Below are 22,737 nucleotides of genomic sequence, written 5' to 3'. Positions count from 1 at the left end.
ACAGATAGGCCCATTTCTCGTTATGACTCCCAACATTACATTATTAGCATCAATGCCACTCCACATACAGCGAACAGCAATATACCCTCACATTGCAGCAATAATCCCACATTATAGCAATCCCCCTCCCCACATTACAGCAAAACCTCCACCTTATCCATCTGCATAGGGGTGTATTAACGCCTGAGGGTGCCCTTGTGCAGGGGGGCCCCCTTCTCTGAGCAGCGGGCACCCCCTCAGCCGCACAACTTAGCTTGTTTGCTGTAAAGCGGGTCCTTCCTCCTCTGCGGCGCCATCTTCCCAGTGATATTCAGGAAGATGGTGTATGTGCACAAGAGAGCAAAGGCTCTAGCATAGTGCCAGTGTCTTTAATTTCACTATGCGACGCCATCTTCTCAAAGCTGTCACTGGAGGAATAGTGACCCACTTGCCGGCTCATGAGGTAAGTATAATGCGGGTGCAGGGTGTACAGTGCTGGGCCCATATGTGCTGTACACCTTTCACCCATTATACAGTACAACAATTGGCTATAAAGCCCACTCATTACAGCAAACCGTTATGTCACTTCCACACTACAGCACCTCCCCATTACAGCATTATACCCATCCAATCCCATTACCTCACACCCATCCCCAGCACCCTATGCAATATAGTAATACCTCTTACCCCTCCAGATTAGAACCCAGTCTCCAAGATATCCACATCTGAAATTCTCCTTATTCATGTAGGCTGTGGCTTTCTGATTCCAGGGTGAAGTATTTGGATCAGTTTTAAAGATAAGGTGCGTAAAACGCTACCCCCTACCAAAGTGCTGGGCGCGATTTTGAAAAGTGCCGTTTGGGCGCCCATTTCAGCTCGCACCTGAGGGGCATTGCACATTTAATTGATGTGGGCAGTTTGGGATTTCAAACAAATGTATATAGTCTTATTGTGCAGTCACAATATGTTTTCTGAACTGTTCCCAAACCTAACTTGTAAGTATTTTTGACTTGTCATATGACCAGATGAAGCCTTGCTGAGTGGGCTTTGTGTGGGAGCAGTTTCCTGATAGTATATTACAAATGGTCAGGAAACATTCCAGTTATTTGCAATCTCTGTAAGTATGGCCTGATAGCAGACTTTCTGGTTATAATCCTCTAAAACTCAGCAAATTTACGGGAATATACTCTAAAAAAAAAAAAAATTCTACAAGATGTTACAACATGTTTGCATAGTAAATTGTTACACAAATTGCAGCAGAATATAATTATTAAAATAGGACGGCTGTAAGTATATTGTTCTTCGCACAACTCGACATCGCCCATACTTGAATATGTTTTGTTTACGCAGTTGCACAATTATTGGTGGTCTGCGCAGGCGTTTTGAGTCGCACTGCGCATGCGCCAAGTTGAATTACCGTCGGCGGCCGCAGTGAGGATTTGGTCCCAGTGTGATGGACAGTCAGGAACATCTGTGTGAGGTAAAGGCGGGGTGGCGAAGGAGTAACTGAGCACCCAGAGCATGTTATGGACATAGCAGGTGGCAGTTTTTAGGAACGCAGGTTACAGGGGGTGGCACTGTCATTGCCCTGTAGAACCTTCAATGCCATCTTCTAGGCCCTTCATCCTGGGCAGTGGCACCACTGTACCACGCCTAGTTATGGTCCTAGTGTTACCTAATTAAAACTGTTGCATTTTTTAATAAGAGAGAGCACTGGGGTAATTGATCTTACTGTGGTTTGTGGGATAGGAGGAAGAGCCCCGCGCCGGTTCGGAACTCTGCCCACTTTCCATGACACTCTTACATTTTATTTAATTTGTACATTAATACTTTATTATTTTACAGATTATTCACATTTTTAACACTTATTCTGAATTATTTCAATTAATTTAAAATGGAACACTATGGGAGATTGGAACATGGAGTGTTTTAGCAATGGAGGGGATGTATTATCACTTTACAAAACCACTATGGGATGGAACAGAAATAACAAATGACTTATAAACTATTAAGTGCACAGGTCTGCGAAATTCAAGGTATTGAAAGCTTTTTTTTAATAATACTTTTAGGTTCTTAATTATAGTCCTGTGTACATCAAGAAATAGTATATTAAAAAAAATGACCACATCACATTTACCTATAGGGGGTTTACATACATTTTTAAGAAAAAAACAAGAAGTTTAATTGTTTTTGACATATTTATTGTAAAATACGAAGAAGTGTAGATGATATCACTGTGTTTTTGTCTTAATTACATAATAAAATAACAATAAAATCAAACAATAATAGAAACAAAACCATAATTATTGAAAAAATCGTTAATATCTTTTTTTTTTTTGTCTTCACACTTTGTTTTTTCACTTATAAGCTTTTTCTCTGTTATTTCTGTGTATCATCCAGCAGTAGTCAGCCATCATGCTGACGTCTCAATGACCTTGGTATCTTCTTTCTACATCTTTAACGTCTTGGTGGAACCGTTCACCCTGTGCTTCACTGGGGTGTGATATGTATTATCGCCGGCCTGTCATTCGTCCCTAGTTGGGATAAAGCAGTCTGGAAGCCGGCGGTCGGCTTTTAGACTGTCGGGTTCCAGACTACATCCCCTTCACTGTAGTCTCCAAGATTATTTCTGAAATGCTCAATATGGGATTCAAAAAATGTACCTTTAAACTCATATTGCAGCCAAGGTTTCTGTAACTATTAAGCATTTCCCTGTCAATTTCTTTGTAGTTTGGATCCTTGACATTGCCTAAAAATTTTGAAATCACTTGTACTGTGAGTGGTGTGTACTGTATATGTACTGTGTGTGTAGTGTATGTGGTGGTAGGCAGGGGTTAAAATGAGCCGGCACAGGGCAAAACTGTGTTGAATCTGTTGTATTTGGTTCCACCTTCGCCAGTTAACCTTGTAGTTGTTGTGTGTGCAATGTTCCTTTAGACAGTATGGGGTTTAGGCCCTTTGTAAATTTCAGCTCCAGGACCATGTGGACCTTAATCTGGCACTGGGCGGGGGGAAGTTATATGACGAGAACTGAATTGCAACATTCTATACTACCGACTGAATTAATTTAAGACAATGTTTTATAATAAATGTAGACAGAGTACATTTATTACTTTAACGAATATGAAAAAAAATGACATTCATAAATACACATTTTGCAGAAAAACGTAATGTGATATGCAAAATCAGGAGGCATTTTCGTTTTCAGAAGCCAAAAATCTATAACTATCACATAAATTTGTTAAAAAAGCTTTTTCATCGCAGACTTGTGTTATTTAAGTAATTACAATTAATGTAAAGGGGACCCATTCTAGTCCTCTCTATTGGCAGTGTTACACATTTAGATGTGAGTTTCCTCACTGATGAAATGTTAAATGATGAAAAATGTAAGATAAATATCTTGAAGTGAAAGGACCATTGATTTTACAATTTACATTCATCCTTTATGAAAAAGCATCTTGCAACATTTACCGATATGAATTTAAGCGTTCCTGTGCCATGACAGCATGAAAGCTATAAGATAGTGTTTCCTTATGATCCAGCGAGTATTGGCACTGTGTTCTGCAATCCCCTATTCTTTTATGTATGGTGTCTGTTTCGCACTCAACAAAACGTTTCCTTTCTAATAGTTTGTGCCTTCGACGCAGGGCCAGATGGGCCAATGGCAAATGCCAGATGGGCCAATGGCCTCCTGGTGCCCTGCTTGGCGGATTTTCTGGATACGAGCTGGCCTGGTCGGCAGTCAGGGCCTGAGCTGTTTGCACACTTGGCCCAGCAGCTCCGCCTCCTGGCACTCTGCTCAGCAGGACCGATGTAACTGGCACAATATAACATAATGTTGCACACACTGGGGGGGGGGGGGGGGGGCTCTGAGTTGAGATGAGGGTGCCAGGAGCTGGATGCCGTCTCTGAGGTGGGCCTGTGTGCTTCAAGTGCCAGGGACGATTTTTAGTTCCAGTCTGGCCCTGCTTCCAAGAGTTTTACAATCCTGAAGAACCTACACACTGTATATGGAAGGCCATCAGTCGCTGCCGGGTGGTAAGGGGTGTGTGGGGGGGAGACAGCCTCCGTTTCCCAAAACAGCCGCCATTGGGGGGGAGTGAAGATGCCAGCAGCTCCGCCAGCTGACTTAGATTTCCCGGTCTATTTTCTGCATCTGCTGCGGATGGCTTGCGTGACCCCGTGGGTCACTCAGCTGGCCAGCGGTATCGCAGATGATCCGATCCTGCGTCATAGGATGCAGATCAGTAATGCAGGCGGGAGGCATATTAGTGCTGTTGCAGCTACACCATGGCAGCAGCTGCCAAAGCAACTCCGTCCTCCGCTGAATTAGGCCCACAGTTTAATGATTGATCAGTTTAATTGAATGGAGCAACACAAATCGCACAGTGTGGCCATCTTTAGTATGTGACATGTTAAATCATTCTTACTAATTTGGTACTCGAGTACTGGGGTGATGTAATATGTTTAAGACTTGTACACTTCATGGTGAGTAGATAAAATGTCTATATATTACCGTCCTATCTCCCAGCTCCCATGCCCCTCCAAGCTACTTGAGAGACTTGTCTACACCCACCTCACACATTCTTAACTCACACAACTTATTGGACCCACTTCAGTCCGGCTTTCATTTCCAACACCACAGAGAGAGCACTGACTACGGTAGTAAATGATCTTGTCACTGCCAAGGCTAAAGGCCATTACTCACTCCTAATTCTTCTAGATCTCTCTGCTGATTTTGACACTGTTGACCACTCTCTTCTCATACAAACACTGCAATCCCTAGGTCTTAAGGACACAGCTCTTTCTTGGATTTTTTCCTACCTATCTGATCGCTCTTTTACTGTTCGTTTTTCTGATTCTGCCTCCTCTTCTCTACCTCTATCAGTTGGAGTACCGCAAGGGTCTGTCTTAGGTCCTTTACTATTCTCAGTCTATACCACCTCTCTTGGCAAACTAATCCGCTCTTTTGGATTTCAGTACCATCTGTATGCGGATGATACTCAAATCTACCTATCCTCTCCAGATTTATCTCCATCTGTATTGGTCCGTGTCACTGAATGTCTTTCTGCCATTTCATCTTGGATGTCATCTCGCCACCTGAAACTTAATATTTCTAAAACAGAATTAATTCTTTTTCCACCGGCCAATAACAGTTACGAACCTGATCTCTCTATCACTGTTGATACCTCGACCATCCACCCTGCCCCACAAGCTCGCTGCCTTGGTGTCATCCTTGGCTCTGAACTGTCCTTTGTTCCCCATATTCAATCTGTCTCAAAATCATGTTATATACATATTTCAACCATATCTCACACAAGACACTGCAAAAACTCTAATCCATGCACTTATAATTTCCCGCATTGACTATTGCAATAGCCTCCTTACTGGTCTTCCCAAAAACAGGCTATCACCATTACAATCCATTATGAATGCAGCTGCAAGGCTTATCTTCCTTGCGAAACGTTCTTCTTCTGCTGCCCCGCTCTGTCAGTCCCTCCATTGGTTGCCGGTTTTCTACCGTATTCAATACAAAATACTTTCACTTACACATATGGCTATTAACCAAACCACACCAACATACATCTCTTCACTCATCTCAAAATATCTCCCATCCCGACCTCTCCGCTCAGCACAAGATCTGCGTCTCTCATCCCCATGCATTACTTGCTCCCATTCACGGTTACAGAACTTTCTTCGCGCTGCACCCACTCTATGGAATAACCTACCTCGCACAATAAGACTTTCCTCTAGTCTCCAATCCTTCAAGCGTTCCCTGAAAACTCACCTCTTCAGGCAAGCTTATCAGATTCCAGAACCTCCCACATAACCTTCATAGCTTCCATATCTAATTACATCCCCTTTTACAGTCCACACCCAATCTCACATCGTCTTTCTCTCACATCCTCATGACATTTGGTCGACATTCCTGTGTGACTGGATCATGCAGCCAACCAAGAAACTCTGCATTCTGGCTGGACCAAAATGCAATATATAGCATCTATCCTTGTGTATCAATGCCTATTTCCTTATAGATTGTAAGCTTGCGAGCAGGGCCTTCCTACCTATATATCTGTCTGTTATTATCCAGTTTTGTTCTATTAATGCTTACAATTGTAAAGCGCAACGGAATATGCTGCGCTATATAAGAAACTGTTAATAAATAAATAATATAAGAATTCATGAGACATGAATGGCGACTATATGCTATAAGTGTAAATAATCAGTTTATCAGTAGGGACAGAACGTCATCCTCCAGAGTTATCGCCAAACGTAATAACACATAAACAATGACCACTATCCAGCAGGTATCCTAAAGAAGGGGTGTAGTATAAACGGTAAACTTTCAGAAGGTCGAATGTCGACAGTAAAATGGTCGACATGGTCATTAGGTCGCCCATCATTCTGTAGACATGTATTTAGGTCAACAGAGTTAAATGGCCGACACAGTTAAAAGGTCAAGATTTAAAATGTCTCCACTTTTTACATTTTTTTTATTTTAGCCTAAAAATAAGACTGTCGACCTAAATTCATGTCTACGGAATAATAATCGACCTAATGACCAAAATGTAGAAATTCAGAATGTGTCGACCTTCTGGTGTCAACCTTTTTTATTGTCGATCAATTGACCAGTAACCTAAATGAGGACTAGTAATAGGACTTGCTCTTTGTGATAAGTGTTAGCTCTGATGAGGGAGATGTTGTATGATTTAGCTTTATCTGGTTTTATTTGACTAACTCCATTTCCTTTTACATAAAACACAATCCGCGCCGGACAGCAACAAATGGAAGGGCTCTGAACCTCCATTTGTATCTCAAATCTTTCGAGCTCTGGGATTCTTGCCAGATGTAAATATTATTAATTTAACATAGCATACAGCAAGTATTTTGTTCTATGGGGGCGGAATTCAATTCTTTATAGCCGCTATCGCGCCCAAAGGAGCTATTCAATTCTTGCTCCTGTCGGGCACGATGAGCTGCCAGCGCTACATTTCAGCCCGCAGCCCCTGGGGGATGAGAGCTGAAATGTGCGAAAAGTGACATGTTTGGGCGCCCAAACATCACTTTTCGCGATCGCGCCCAGCACTTTGGTCGGGTTTAGCTGCTTTCCGCAGCTAAACCTGCCCTCTATGGGCGGAATCAGCGCGAACATCTTGGACAATTGTATAGTGGCCCGCGATCTCCTGTCAATTTAGACGGGAGATGCGGGCCGCGAATACAATTGAATTCCGCCCTATATGTTGAAATATGTCTTGTGTAGCATGCTTAAATGATATTATTGGTCTTTTGCAAAAAAAAATAAATATATACATATATATATTCTGAACCATTAAATGTGAGTCATTGGTTTGAGCTCTGTGAGATGTATTAAGCACTAACCTTATAGGGTGTTCCGGAGATGGGAATTTGGGATGATTTATTACCTAAACTGACAGGTTATTTGATATCATCTTTACTTACATGATGGCACATAGACACATAGGTGCATATTCAATTAGCTGCGTAAAGTCTTTTCGCCGACATCACTGGTTTTCAGTGCAAAAAAGTATCACGCTCATCCCCGCTTATCCCCGTATTCAATTAGAAATCTGCGAAAACGGGACACGGCGAAACTGTAACATGCGAAAAGTACTGTCGGATTTGGGGAAACCAGCCTGACATCCCCCAAAAGATGCACTGACATTGGGGATCACTATAGATACCCCCGAATAGGCCTGCTGAAGGTATTTGGGGTACTGAAATTATTGCAATAGCTGCTATTTAGTGTCTTTGCATAAGTGGTGAAGAATAGCATTTACCAGGTTTTTTAGGTGAAAATAATTTGCCCCAGCAAATTTGGGGTACATGAAAATGGGTGCTAGCATGTTTTAAAGTTGCTAAAGTCAACTTTTAAAAAACGTTAAAAATCCACCTGCCGCAACCACCTGCAAACTTAAAAACACCTGGGGCATACTTGGGGGGGCCCTGTGGAGTCTATTTCGCTAGTTTTTAAGTTTATCCCCCAACTTTGGACTTTTTTGCCCCCAAAATGAAAGTACTTTTTTGGGGTGATCAAAAGTATCTTTTAAACTTTTTTTAATGCAGTTTACCTTTGGGGGACTGTCCCAAGGGTGGAATGTTTTTTTTCCGAGGTTTGCACCCCAAAACCCCAATTCTGCACTTTTTTTCGACACCTATTCATAGGCGAAACTTTTTCACAGGTTCCATTGCATTAAGTTTCCGCACCGGCGAAAAAATCTCCAGAATTGAATACGGAGGAAACTTTTCGCTTGGTGAAATAACAACACTCGCGATACTTTATTGCAGAAAACGACTTCGCACCTAATTGAATACGGCCCATAATTGGAAAGGGGTTTGTGGTCTGGCTGTGAATACCCCTTTTTTACACTATTATCTGCCCTGTCTTCCAACTATCTCCTTTCCTGCCTATCTTACCTTGAACAGCTATTACTGTGCAGCCTCCATGATATAGACTCTCCACCGTAAAGAAAATGCAGCGTTCTACAAATTAGCATTGCCTGATGAAAGAAAAAGCGATACGTTAAAGCTTTGGGTAATCAACATGTGAGTCAACCAAAGGGTACCGCAGACTAAATCACACTGCTCTTAATTCTTTTACAGATAAACCAATATGAAATTCCATTTATTGGTAAATAATAAAACATGTACTGAGTTACTGTAGATAGATAATAGACTTCTTGGAACCCAGTACTAAAAGGACATTGCCAAGTGTGTGAGGGCCACGGCACTTTGTGTATACCGTGGCTCTGAATAAATGGGCACCACTGAAAGGACAATGTCTATGCCATCTTGTAGGCATGGCTGCACCTCCTGGTCTCCCAGACAACTCCACAGATAATTAATGATCCAATGAGTCCCTACTTATTAATCAAATTAATTCTGAGAATCACCGTAGGTGTATGTATTGCAAATAATTTATGGGAGTGTACATTCCAGTTTGGAGTCAACATTTTATTGCACCCAGTTGCACATCAATGGCAGTGGAAGAAACAGAGAAGTAGAAACAGAGCTGTAAACTATAAATATGTCCTTTTCGATGCGGAAATCAATAGATTTGATGATATTGCAAAGATGAAACGCGTCGGGTTAGTTCCTGCAACACAGACTTCGTCCAGCAGTGATGTGGTGGATGGCTTTATCTTCATTCTAATACTCTGGATCAGCAAAAAGTGCACAGGACTCTGGCAATATACCAACAAGGGAAGGAATGGTGTGTCTGCTCGGCAGGACCTGCTGAGATAAGCCTTCTTAACATTCATTTATGTATGAGTTTTTAATATCTATGTTATTCAAATTTGATTTGGATTACTATGCATTGAGGCGCTGTTCACCTTATTTTTAGGTGATTTCGGAGATACTGCTGCCTGAGAGAAGCCAATGTTTACAAGAGAAGCTTCAATTTATTGCATCCATCTAAACGCAATATGTGCTTAGTGAGGCATCCTTGTGTCATAAATTACTATTATACAGTATGTCCCCATTGTTTTCTATGGCTTAATATGTTGTGTATGAAATCTGAAAGGAGCAGCATTTTATTGTACTTTGTAGTTATTGACATTATTAATAATAAAGCTCCAGGGGTGTGTAAGGAGCACTACTTCATGTCTGATGAACTACTTTACTTTGTTTTCTTTTAAACAATGCCAGTCTGTACTGATGATCCTGGATCAGGGATCTTTGCACCAGCCTTCAGGCACAAGTAATAGATAAGCATTTTTCCACAGTCTGACCACTCCCCTCCTCTGTTCCTCCTCCCCAGGTATTATAGGCGCAAGTGTAATGCATATGCATTCATTCTCTATGGATAGACTAAGGGTTTGGGGTTTTGTTTCCAGAGGTACAAGATCTTTTGTCTTTCGAGTGGTTCCAGCGTGCACTCGCAGTCTTTGCATGTTGGACATGCTGAGACCTACAGTAAAATGTTATTAGAAGAACAATATACTCTTCTAGGTAGAGAAATCTGTGTCTGACGACTGTCCCTTATAGATATATGGAGAGTCGCAGAATATTATAAATATTCTCCCTAAATGTCCCTGTTTTTCATTATTGACCAGTTATAGTAATATAATAAAATGCCTATTTTGTCTGCACGTAGTGGTTCTAACCATCTGTCCTTATTCTCTGGGCTCCAGAAGTTAACATTTTATTAATAAGGATTTTTAAAATGTTAAAAAGTAAATTATTATTTGGTGCCGCTTACCGACATGGTTATGGTGGGAATGTGTGTGCAGCATTGATAGTGAGCAGAGTACTATACACAACAGTGGTTAAATCTGTAGGCAATGACCACTCTGTAGGCTCTGTGGTTCTGGATGGGGCGGTGCCTGTAGTGAAGCGGATGCTGACAGATCACCAGCCAGTGACTGTCCTCACAGTATGGGTAGCGGTGCAGGGCTCAGGAACAACGGATCAAGCAGTTAACGTCACGGGTCTCCGAAGCTAAGAGGAGGACATTCATCATCCACCATGTCACTCATACACAGCAACAAGATGACGCCGCACACGCGCATATACACTGTGACAATTAAGTATCCCTTGAGGAGCCATTTTGTTGGAGACTGTGCAGTAGCACACTTCACTATTAACAGTTTAAATTTACAGCGTTACACCCCTGTGGGAATGCTGGCGCTGGCATAGTGAGGTAAGATGCAACCCTGCTGCTTACTCGCAGCAATGTTTATAAACCATGTCCTTGTCCTGCATTCTTTTGCACTGTAAGTCACTTGTTTCTTGTTTTGCTCATTATGTTTATGTACTTTGTAAGGCACTGCAGACCCCTTGTGGCGCCATGTAAATAAAAAATAATGATAAAATAATTCTAATACTCACTGGTGACATCATCGCTGTCCACCTCCCGTACCCATCCTTTTTAGTAAATTTACCTATATGACTCACAGATTATAAGACTTTAAAAATCTGCCTTTATATAGATATTATTTAATGTAACGTATACATTTACTATTACTAACATCACTTGTGTATTGGAGCAATGGATGTGTATGAGATAGATATATCTTTATTATATATATATATATATATATATATTTACCTATGCAATATTAGGTAGGTTAGAAAGAGCATTTTAATATTTCAATAAGGTTTTATTTTTTTATAGTGTTTATTTTTTTTTCTGTTTTTTTTCCATTTTGCGATAAATAAAATTGTATGCAAATATTAAAAGTGTCATTTGACACCTATTCGGTACTGGCCAATGGAAGCGGGTTTCTTTTACACACAGATTTGTGTTTCAAATCTCACCATTCTTTGTGTTGTGAAAGCTGATTCAAATGGTAATTGCAGAAAGCTTGGGAGACTTTGTTCTTTGCACAGCAAATCTCCTTAGACAATGTAGGGGTAAGAGAGGGGTTTTGCTGGAGTGTCAAAGTAAAAAAAAAATAGAAAAAGAGTTTTCAAAATAAATTACGGTATTCTCTAGAGGGCAAAAGGACTCTGTAAAAAAAATGGCAGCGAACAGCAAATCTCAGAGGTATTTAAATATGGATAAATGGTACTGTGCTTTTACAGTTCTCGAACAAGCCATGTAAAGATTTCTTTTATATTTATGGCATTTATTTTACAGCAGTGACTTAAATCCATTGGCTCTAGGGCATTTAATTTTACCATTTCAATTGACAGTACTTTACACACTAGGCTGGCTTCAACACATTTTAATTACTCAATAAATCAATTATTATTTATAAAATAAAAATACAGACTAAAAAGAAATTAAAAAAAATGAAGGAAATTAATGAATTAAGTTATTCGTGCTGGTGCAACCTTAACAGTCAGTGGCTGAAATGATGCAACTTAGGTCTGTATTTTCATGGATCTATTTATCAAAGCAAGTTCCAAAGTATCTGTTCGGTAAAGCACCACTCTTCTCTTGCTACAATTATCACACCAAAATTGCCATAGCAAAAAGAATAATGAAAGTAAAAGGAGTAAGGTCACATCTTTAATCATGGAGTTAAATGAATATTACCAGGGTATAGTAAGGCTGGAGCAGAGGAATTTGGGGGTATGGTAAAACTGTGCAGAAACAATACCATTTTATTTGTTATTTATTTCCTCAATGGTGAACCTAAAAATAAAAAAAATCCACAACAAAATTTCCCCACTCACAACCTTGTCCTGGGTATCAGTAAAAATTATATATTTTGGTTGGTTCCTCCCATGAACTGCTCGCTTCAGGTCCTTCCATAACATTTCGATTGGATTAAGGTCAGGACTTTGACTTGGCCATTCCAGAACTTTAAATTTATTCTTCTTTAACCATTCTTTGGTTGAATGACTTGTGTGCTTTGAGAATATTCTGGTATAATTCAGAATTCATTGTCACATCAATGATGGCAAATCGTCCTGGGCCAGATGCAGCAAAACAGACTCAAACCATGATACCAACACCACCACCGTGGGATGAGGTTTTTATGCTGGAATGCAGTGTTCTCCTTTCTCCAAACCTAATGCTTCTCATTTAAACCAAACAGCTCTATTTTGGACTAATCTGTCCACAAAACATTATTCCAATAGTCTTCTGGCTAGTCCAGGTTATCTTTAGCAAACTGCAGACGGGCAGCAATGTTCTTTTTGGAGAGCATTGTTGTTCAGTGTCCTCCTGATGGTGGACTCATGAACATAACATTAGCTGATGTGAGAAAGGCCTTCAGTTGCTTAGAGGTTACCTTGGGTTCCTTTGTGACCTTGCAAAATATTATACGCCTTGCTGTTGGCGTGATCTTTGTTGGTTGACCACTTCAGGGGAGGGTAATAATGGTCTGGAATTTCCTCCATTTGTACACAATCTGTTGATTGGTGGAGTCCAAACTCTTTGGAGATGGTTTTCTAACCTTTTCCAGCCTGAAGAGCATCAACAACTCTTCTTCTGAGGGCCTCAGAAATCTCCTTTGTTCATGGCATGATACACTACCAGAAACATGTGTTGTGACTTTCATAGATCCCTGTTCTTTTAAAAAGACAGGTTGTCCACTCGTACCTGATTGTCATCCCATAGATTGAAGATACCTGACTCTAATTTCACCTTCAAAATATCTGCTAAGCCTGAAGGCTCCTACACACTACATGATATCTTTAACGATTTGGGCAATTCCGACACATCGGAACAACAAATCATTAAAAATGTGTATTGTGTATGTAGTCGCGCTCCCATGGGGTCGTCAGCCTCACCGCCTGATCTTATGTACAGTATGTAAGATCAGGCAATGCGGCTGATGATCCCATGCGGCGCTATGCGCGGGGGGGGCGCATGTCGGGCACCATATGGCCCAGTGTGTACGGACGGACCGACGGCCCGTCTGTGCTGGGATCGCCTGCGACATAGCTGGGTACCCAGTTTAAAGGTTCACATACTTTTGCCACAGATATGTGATATTGGATAATTTTCCTCAAGAACAAAAAAAATTAGCATGTCTCATTTTTTTGTCTCATTTGTTTGATTTGGTTCTCTTTATCTACTTTTAGGACTTGTGTGAAAATCTGAGATAGTTTTCGGCCAAATTTCAGCTGAAATATAGAAAATTCTGGAAGGTTCACAAACTTTCAAGCACTGTAATTAGACAATACATTTTGAATGAAGCCTCCCTTTAAAATTAGGACATACAAGCATTACATACAGCTACTGCATACTTGCCTACCCTCCCGGAATGGCTGGGAGGCTCCCGGAGATCGGGTGGCACTCCCGCACCCGCCCACTTCCCTAGTGAAGTGTGCGACACATGTGGCCGATAACGCGATCCGCATTAAATCGTGTCGTCGTGGCTACGCCCCCTGCTTCACAATGCCAGTAATCTCAGCATTGCACAGCGTGGGGGGCAGAGCTACAATGACTCAATTGCATCGTCGCACCCCTAAATCCGCTTACCTCCACTAAGCTCCGTCCATTGCTGCACCCAGGCCCGGCCACCTCCGCCTGCATGCAACGTCGGCAACTTAATGTATGTTCAAAAACATGTATTATTTAAAAAATAATAATTTTCAGAATTTAAGTTGTCGAGTAAATGCATATTTCCTTTTTCTTTTTTTATTGCTATTTTGTTTTGAAAATCATAATTAATAGATGGCTGAGTGTCGGTGTTCATCTAGGCCAGGGACGGACTGGGGCTGCAAAACAGCCCTGGCATGAATCCCTGATGCGCGCGCCCTAGACGCGCACGTTCGCTAAAAAGGGGCGTGGACATGGGCATGGCCTCAATGGGCAGGGGTGTGGTTTGGCTGCATGGGGCCTGGCTTTGCCACATGCCCTCCGTCTTTCAGTATCCCGGCCGAGCAGTGCGCCAGCAGACAGAGCTGGTCGGCCAGGGTTTCAATCTGGACCGGCCCATCAGGCCATCAGCCCTTCTGGCATTTGCCAGAAGTGCCAGATGGCCAGTCCGACCCTGATCTAGACCATAACGAGGGGTGTGCAGCCGGTGCTGGCGCCCATTGCGCATGGCCAAGTGGACAATTATTACCCCTGAGGTACCCAAGTGGACAATTATTACCCCTGAGGTACAATTATTACCCTTGAGGTACCCCATGGCCAAGTGGACAATTATTACGCCCATTGCGCATGGCCAAGTGGACAATTATTACCCCTGAGGAACATGCGGGGTGCCTGGAGATGTGCCCGCCACCGATCTTACTGCTCCCTTGGCGCTTTTCTGTGACGTCATGGCGTCACGTGCGCAGGGGGGGGAGTATTTAGTTAAAAAATAAAACAAGAGAAGAGTTTTAAGCCCTGATGGAGAGCATTATTTATTTTTTCTTTCAGTTTTTTTAGTCTTCTTGAAAATTTGTGCCTATCCGTGAGAAAATCTCCGGAAGGCGAGCAAGGCAGCCCCTGGATTGTTCCAGTTTCTATATGTATTTGTGTGTATTGCTTAGAGTGTCATTGTGCTGGGGTGAAATTCATTGTTCTTAGCAGCCCCGGTTTGCTTATGTCTAAATTCAGCAAAGCAGAAAGTGCAGCTGCACAGATAATGCATTCTCCCCAAGGGCTACGGCTGAGCAAATTAGGTGTCAATGGGGTGTCTGCGCAGGCAGTACCTCCTCTAATTAGTCTCCTGAGCCTAGTCGGTGGCAGGTAGAAGATGATCTAATCAACTGCTCTGTGTCTGATGCTTGCTATGTGTAGAAATCCTGGCAGGCAGGGTCTGCTCCCACAGGTCATTCACCTGCACAGCGGGAGATCTTAATTTCATTTTTCATCGTTCTCTACAGCATGACGCTTTTTCAGAATTGGATCCACCCCCCCCCCTAAAAACAAAAAAATGTCAGCTTTGTCCTGTGGAAAAAGATAAAGCTTGTTATTTAGTCTTTCTGCATTGACACGAAGTTGTTAAGTATCTTGCAGATTTACTGTGTTTTACATTATATTAATAGCTGAAACATGAATTTAGATCAGTATATATAAGAGGACATGTGAGGACATGTAAGGACATTATGCATGGTCTTTAATCCATTTTTATCCTTTGCTGTCTGCGCTGATACAATATTGAAAAGTTTTTGCAGGCTTTGATTCTTCACCCAATTCTGGACGAGATTAATCATAGTTCTGCGGTCACTGGAACAGCATCTACATGACGGAAATAAGTCTTCAACCATATAGTGACATTATAGTTACAGTATGGTTGCCTGCTCCTGAATTGCCCTCTAGGCGTATGGGGACGCAAGTCAACGATACGCAAAAATCTCTATACAGCTGTATGTGCATTGCATTTATGGCGGGCAGTATGGAAATTCGCATCTCCAACGATCAAATAGGAGGAGGGGAGAAAGAGAGAGGAGAGAGATGGGGTACACTTGTCTGGGATATAGTTTAAAACATAACTTTCATTGCTATTACCAATGAAATATGAGTCAAATATTATTCTCCGAGCAAATAAAATTCCGCAAAATAAAAACAAAGTAAAGAAAAGTGACCGAAAAAACACAGTGGTTATAAAGATTACTATGCTGTAGGCATGTAGGAACTATATCAATTTGGTACACAAATCTGAAAGCTCGCAGAGAATAATCACATACAGTTGCTTTACATCTCAATGTTAATAGGTCACATCTCCGTATAATCTCCTTGGTTCCATAGTTGTAGGTAATAGACGTATGCAACATCATATAATTAAGGACAATCCGTAACCATAAGGATTCTGCACAGTATGGAAGTCAGGCAAATCTTAGGAAGACACAAAATCTGTAGGTGCTGACTGTGTACTCCTGCTGTACCTATTATGTGTGTATTTGCACAGTACAGATGTGTCTTCACCCACCCTCACATTGTGCCAAATAGCCCGATTTGGCATACCACGAAAATGCAACGCCATGATCCCATTGTTCAGTATTATTCTCTGAATGTAATCACTTAAAGGAATAAAACAGATAAGTGTATGATGTTCTGTCACATTATAGCTTTATACGGGATGTAGTTGGCATCCCGGCATGCGGGATTCCGACTGTCTAAATACCAGCTGAGAAAACCCAACAGGTCGGGAACCTGGCACCAGTATCCCGACCGCCAGCATCCCAAAGGTAGATATCGGGGTGTTAGGGTGCGGGGAGAGGGAGGTTAGGTTTAGGCACTATGGGGGGAGGTTAGGTTTAGGCTTCGGGGAGGGGGTGTTAGGTTTAGGGTGCGGGTATGCAGTCAGGAAGCTGGCTTCCCGGCTGCTTAATCCCAGCGAGGGTTAAATGATAGGCACCTAAATCTAGACGCCTGTCATTTTACCGACGCCGGGAGACCGGCGCCCGGCATCCCGGTCGAAGGGATGCTGAGCGCGGATAGCTGCGTGGGGGGGGGGCGCGCGGGTTAGGTTTAGGGTTCCCGTGGAGGACTTGGGGTTATGCACCCCACGGGAGGTTAGGTTTAGGCTAGGGGAAGGGAAGGGGTTAGCATTAGGCACCCCCGGGGGGGACTAAGGGTAAAGCACCCCCCCCCGTGGGACTTAGGTTTAGGCGACGGGGATGGGGGGGTTAGGCTTAGACACTTAGAGGGGGGATTAGGGTTAGGCACTGGGGGGAAGGTTAGGGTTAGGCACCCCTAAGGGAGGTTTAGGGTTAGGGGGCAGAATTAGGTTAGAGAATACTTACCTTGGACGATCGGGATTCCATCCTCTGCCGGGGTGCCGCTGGCGGGATTCCGACCGCCGGGCATGGGTCCGGCGGTAAATCATACCGATTCCAGGGTGCGGGGAGAGGGAGGTTAGGCTTGGGCACTAGGGGTGGAGGTTAGGGTTAGGCACCAGGGAGGGTTAGGGTAGGGGTAAGGAAAACACTTACCTTTCTTCCCTATGGGTGTCGGGATGCCACAGTCTGTATTCTGACCAGCGGCATCCCGACAGCCGGGATTTCATACCCAACCCCTTTATACACGTGTGTATTCCTTTGTATGGGGTATCCCTCACCTTGCTGATACTCAACGGAAAAGAAGCACCACCAATGTCGCTCACAATTGTTTTAACAAATGTTCTTAATATGAGCGCTGACCCCCGTGTTTGGTTTTGGATCTGGATTTATCTTTGTATTTTGGTTTTGGATATGGGTTTTTTAGGAGAAAAAAAAAGCAAAGTTTTTAAAAACAGCTAAAATGATGTAATTTTTGCAATCCATTTAAAAATCTGAATTCCGAATCGCGGGAAGTTAAGACCCACGGCTCAGATCTGTCCCGATCTCCTCAGGAGAGCAGAACTGCGACTCGGATCTGTGGATTAAAATTTCTGGAGAACCGAATTGCAAATCTCTAGTTCTTAATAAAACCTTCAAAACCAGTATATGCAAAAATTCCTGTACATGGAAAAACACATAATACTACATGGAATCAAGGCATTGGCAATGCAGTCAGTCCACCCTTGTATGGGTTTATTAGCAATCATTTATATTGGATATTCGCGGTCTGTTGTGATGTTATCCAAATGCTGGTAGGGTTGTTTAGCTACTGCCTGTTCCTCACATTTACCAGGAAAATATTATATTGGTCTGAAAATAGAGTTTAAGTGTGTGTGTGTGTGTGTTTGTACTAGAGATAAGTGGTTTGGTTTTAGTCGATTATGTTCGAATATCAAAAACACATCATATTGGGTATGCGGCTCTTATGTGTTTTGGATAGCCAATAAGATAAATCCGAGCTAATCCGAACTTGCGCTAATTTATCTAAAAGAACTGAGTTGCTCATCTCAAGTTTTCTACACCTACTGTATATGTATGGATTATATGTTTTAATACAAAGAGAAATAATGAGTGTTTAGGAGTATCAGAGTAGATATATCTCTGCTGTCTTACCTCTACGGAGTATAGCATACTTTTTGGGATTGAACCTACAATAGCGAGTTTGCTCTTTAAAGATCCTTGGGGGCCTATTCATCATCACTTAATTTTTACAAAAGCAGGTGGAAATTACTATTTTCATTGTAAAAAGTAAGTGTTCGGGCCATTCATCAAGAAGGTAAAGCAGGAGATGTCACAGACATCTGCTTCTTACCTTCCTTTTGTGTACACTAGTATGGGGACAGAATTCATCAAGCTCTGAAAATACAATATTTTCGGTGCTTGAGTGCGGGAACATTCGCCATCTTCACATGGCTAATGCTCCCGCTTGTGGATCGCAACCCACTCCTTCCCTATGTGAAGGCGTTCCGAGTTGCGAAGAGGGATCCTTTAGGATCCCTCCCGCCCCTGTCCTGCTCCTTCCGCCGGACGTCAGTGGCTCTTGTGCTCATGCGTGACCTGTAGGTCACACATGCGCACTCTCGTCAAGGAGCAGTGAAAGGAGCAGTGAAGCCGCTCGCATGGACAGCTGATTACGCATCAGCTACCTGTCACAGCGCTAGAGCAATGATGAATTGCTCCAGATTCGACGGCGAGTTACAATGTTAATTATCGGGGTCTTATTCATGATAATTATCATTGAATCTGCAGTACTTTAGCAGGGTATGTCTAGTTGTTACAAATTATATTTCTATCTGAGCGTGCCATATGGGTTTTTTGGTGAAGAGATTAGGCGGCGGAGTGGGGTGAAGAATGTAAGAGATCCATAGAATATTGCTGGTGAGTCGTATTTGCTGATGGGTAAGTACTCCATATACAGGACACTCATCCAATTCGACTGCCATTCAACATCTGTTGAATTCCATTGCCAAGCTCAGCTGGAACTGGGAGTGAGGCCAGGGTAAAGTCACGATGAATGTATGGTCTATCCTCAAGTGTTCCGCTGACGTCCAAATATGTACTTGGCCAATTCAACAGCTACATCACACGATGGTGGAGGAAATTTCCATATCATTTACTAACTCTTCTGCGCCTATTAAAGGTGGCACAAACCTCACCGTCTCCAGAACAAGCGCGCTTGACTGGGCTTCATATATAATTAGTCTTTTTTTTTTTTTTTCTTTAATCAAAGAGAGTTCTTACCATTATTTTCAACTCTATTATTATTATTATTATTTTTATTATTATGGGCAATTACTTTTTTATCACATATATGCTTCTGGGACAAGTAACAATTGGTCCATTATATTTATATTGACAGTACCCCTTCCCGCGTTTCATTGTCAACTATTTTTTGAAACTGAAAATGTGAAAATAATGATCGCCTTGCTACATTTCGTATAATATTAACTGTGTAATATTTAACTATAATAAGTGACAAATTTTGTGACAGGTTTATCGGGCAGGAAAAAAAACAGTATACTAATATTATATATATTATACTGTTTAAAAACTTTTAACAACATATAAGAGGGCACATTACAAAAATGTTTTCAAGTACTGAAATGTTTAACAAATGTAATTATTACCCTTATTAATTGTGTTTTTTCCCCAATAAACACATTATTAAACTGCATTTAAAGTCATTATTTTATGATGCTAGAAATTATCTCTATCAACGTGGTACCACAACTGTCCCTCTCTTAGATCCAAACCCCATTATCCCCATTTTATTCTGTGTGTCTTCATTTTGGTTATCTGAATCCTGTTGTTGTTATTATTATTGCTATTATTTTTATGACTAAACCAGCAGCTTAACGTGCCCCTTAAATTGGTTATGAATCCCAACTTCCATGTTTTGCCCTCTTTCCTTTCTCTCGTAATACCTGGAACTGCTACTATTCTTTATCATTGGTTAGCTACACACACTAACAGAGTGTATATAACCATATTGGTTACATAAGTCTCTGATCCTCGGGGGTCAGTATTAATCGTATACGGTTGCCCACTGCTTATTAACCTTGACTGAGCTTAAACTCACTAGTGGCTACTTTATACACAATGTAACCTGTTTTTGCTATTATTAGTGAACCTCGTTTGTGAAGTTTCTGCTTGTCCTTCTATCCAGTTAGGTTTGTGATCACTTGATATAAAGAAAGGTTTGCTCTTGTTTCTAAGGGGATATGCAGTTTTTAATTAAGGCTATGTGTACTTAAAGTATATATCCTGTTCATATACAGAGCACAGGTATCCATAGACTGTGTCATTTTGCTTTAATGTATTTATCCACAAATCTATGTGTGTATAGTTCCAAAACTAGATTGCAATGCAGTGTCTGTCTGTGAGTTCCAGAAAACCACCCATACTGGTCTCCAAAATTGTTATACACTATGTAGATTGGACACTGACCACAAATAGATCAACGAGATGTTATTGACATCAGTACTTTGTAGGTCCACCACGTGCAGTGATTACTGCAGACACCCTTCTTGGCCAACTGTCCACAAGTTCCCGGACAACAGCAGGCGGTATGTTTTACCATTCCGCCTTACGTACAGTGACCAACTGTGACACTGAAGTAGGTCAAGTCGGCCTAGAATGCACCCGCCACTGCAATTCGCCATCATGACATCACAGTACAGCTGAATAGAATATTTAGTCCTTCACATTACTAGGGGCCCGGACCCCTGGATACAGTACTGTGAAGCACCCAGGGCCGTTTGTGCATATAGATACTGTTTATTCAACAAGAGAAAAATATAAACTATATCTTCAGCCACATTACAGTTTGTCACTTGCAAAACTGAATTTATTTATAAGTTATCTGGAAAAACAGCCCTGTCACATGTAAAGAATTCTCTCCTTCTTCTCTCCCTCATTAGGATAAGACTTCAGTCACTGCAGAATGGAATTCATTGAATAAGACATTTGCCTTATGGAGCAGGACCCTGAATGGCTGATCAGCATTCTGCCAACTCCTCGCTGCGGAGGACTCGATCTGACAAGACTGTTTCACCCAATAATTTGCTTCAAGCCTCGCACGCAATTTGCTACCTTGTGATTTATATCCAGATTAAAATGTAACATCTACATGGCATAATTTTTTTTTTTGATGCCCCATTCCCCCAGAATTCATTTCTTTATCTACAGTACAACACATATCTATATGCTAATGCCTGGAAACATTCGCAGTCGCCAGGTCTACAAGGCCACACACCTTGAATTTGACTATCGGCATTGAAAGACTTTTTATTCTAGAGGAAGAAAAAAAAAAATTCTTGTGATTTTGCAATAAATCCTTGAAGCAAACTTTTCATACTGGATCATCTAGTCATATATTTATATAGGGGGGCTGTGGCGTCACTAAGGAACAAGGCCTCTTCTGATGAATAGCAATATTTATGCCAATTTGTTACACTTATATGATGCATCTCAGATGTCTAATGGAAAACTAAGAACTGAAATATTTCATTTTGATTATATTTAGCGTTTTTTGCTGATATTGCGCCTCTAAATTAAGTTGATTTTATCGAATAGACCACAGGTTCTCAAACTCGGTCCCCAGGACTCCAAACAGTGCATGTTTTCCAGGTCTCCTCACAGAATCGGTAGTGATATAATTAGCTCCACCTGTAGAACGTTTAAAATGTGTCAGTGAGTAATGAGGACACCTGTGCACCTGCTGGGTGACCTGGAAAACGTGACCTGTGTGGGGTCCTGAAGACCGAGTTTGAGAACCACTGGAATAGACCAATAGTATAGGGGAGGAGCGTTTGATAATTGTACATGACATGACGCCAATATAGGCCCGATCTGACCCTCTGTGTGCCCACGGCAATGTTCTGTCGTTTGGCGTTAATTACAGGGATAATTAGTATTATATGAAATCTGTAGTTACATACCAAAGCCATTTTTCCAATTTCCTATTTTTATGCGTACATTCCACACTGATTGCTATACACCCTCGTGTGCATTTTGTCTTTTCAGTGGCTTGTTTAAGAGAGCCATTCAGTTTTAAACCTGATATAATTTAAGTGCAGCCCGGAACGTGAAGCGTTCGGCATCTCGGCGGTCAGGATGCCAATGCTTACATTACCGGCTCCGGCATCCCGACTGACGGGTTGCAGAAGGTAAGTAGCGGGGAGGAATAGGTTTAGGGGTTAGGCACTAGGGGGAGGGTTAGGCACTAATGGGGGAGAGTTAGGTTTAGGGTGTGGGGAGGGAGCGGTTAGGTTCAGGCACTGGGGGGGGAGGTTAGAATTAGGCACCAAAGAGGGAGGGTTAGGGTAGGGAGAGGGGGAGGGTTAGCATACCGACCAACACGTGTCGGTATGTTGACCCTGTCGGGATCCTGGCGTCTGGATACTAACCGCCGGGATCCTGACTATCGGCATTTCATACCCAATCCGCCTGGAACATAGCTGGCCTTCCTTTGATTTAATAAGCTGGAAACGGAGGCCCCTTAGCTCCATTATATGACATTTAATTACTAAATGAAAGGCAGCCAAGGTTTCTGCTGTTCATATTACATTCTGACTGCTCCTG

General features: G+C 42.0%; 1 protein-coding gene across 4 annotated transcripts in view; it reads left to right on the top strand.

Moving 5' to 3' along the window:
• The window catches only part of CDK14 (cyclin dependent kinase 14), a 691,508-nt gene extending 669,163 nt beyond the window's left edge, over nucleotides 1-22,345 (top strand). For all 4 annotated transcript variants that reach the window (XM_088459604.1, XM_088459603.1, XM_088459605.1 and 1 more), the window contains one exon: nucleotides 21,075-22,345. The gene's annotated coding sequence lies outside the window, so the exon portion shown is untranslated. The remainder of the gene's footprint in view (nucleotides 1-21,074) is intronic.
• The last annotated feature ends 392 nt before the right edge of the window (nucleotides 22,346-22,737 follow it).

The sequence above is a fragment of the Taudactylus pleione genome, unplaced genomic scaffold (assembly GCF_031769625.1).
Source record: "Taudactylus pleione unplaced genomic scaffold, aTauple2 ptg000916l, whole genome shotgun sequence".
Lineage (NCBI taxonomy): Eukaryota > Metazoa > Chordata > Amphibia > Anura > Myobatrachidae > Taudactylus > Taudactylus pleione.
This window is presented reverse-complemented; position numbering and strand designations above follow the sequence as displayed.